We start from the raw sequence: 1,084 nt of genomic DNA, 5'->3' as shown, positions 1-1,084 counted from the left end.
TCCCTCATAGTAAAGGCAGCATTGTAGCACTCATGATTTGGAGAAGAGAAGGGTATCGCCCAAGCCTCCTCTGCTTGTTTCCAATGGAGGAAGGCAGGATGACAGTGGGAAGAGCTCAAAATGTCCAAAAAATGGCGGCCCAAGGTGGTGGAGACTGGAGACAGCAATAGGGTCCACGACGACATTGTCTGCCACTGTCAGGCTGGAAATTTTGGAATGGATCTTGGTGTCACAGACCCATCAGAGGTTGGCCCACATGACAGAGGATGGGGTGGAATTGTTAAAAGAACTAGTGAATGAAATCCAGCTAGCTCTTTTGCTATCCCCAAGAACATGACAACACTTTGCACACCTCTGTTTATAATGAATGCTGTTTGCTGTTGTAGGATGACTGTTAAAAACATGGAGAGCACATCCCTGTGCATGAATTGCGTCACGGCATGCCTCAGTCCATCAAGGTACTGGGACACAATGTAGTAAAGAGGAAGTGCAAGGAATGGAATGTTCTGTAGCAGTAAGGACAATGTTTGTGAGATGTTCCACCTGGTCAACACAACTGGGGAAATCTTGTTCTTCAAAGGTCACCAGGGAGGAGTAAAGCTGCTAGTCAGCCTTAGTAAGCTGCCATTTGGGTGTGCACACAGATGGGGTAGGAGTCACAAATGGATAGCACATGGGAAATGGTCGCTCGAGTAGGTGTCATAAAGAATGGACCACTCAAGATGATGGGCAAGCTGGGCACTGCAGAATCATAGGTCCGAATGGGAATAGGTGTGTGAGGAGTTGGAAAGGAAAGTGGGTGCTCCAGTGTTAAGGCAGAAGAGGTTAAGTTGGTTAAGAATGTCAGCCAAGAGGGCACCTCTCTGTCAGGTCCTGGGAGAACCCCAAAGGGGATGGCATGTATTAAAGTCACTGAGTAACAAAAATGGGGGAGGTAGCTGCCAAATAAGCTGAAGGAAATCTGCCCTGGTGACAGTGAATGATGGAGGGACATGAATGGTACAGAGGGAAAAAGTCAGGTGGGGAAGGAAAAGGCGAACTGCAACAGCTTGAAGATGGGTAGTCAGGGAGATGAGTTGACTCT

This window comes from Schistocerca cancellata, chromosome 5, assembly GCF_023864275.1.
Source record: "Schistocerca cancellata isolate TAMUIC-IGC-003103 chromosome 5, iqSchCanc2.1, whole genome shotgun sequence".
NCBI lineage: Eukaryota > Metazoa > Arthropoda > Insecta > Orthoptera > Acrididae > Schistocerca > Schistocerca cancellata.
The sequence above is the reverse complement of the archived record's forward strand: the minus strand, read 5'-3'. Positions refer to the sequence as shown.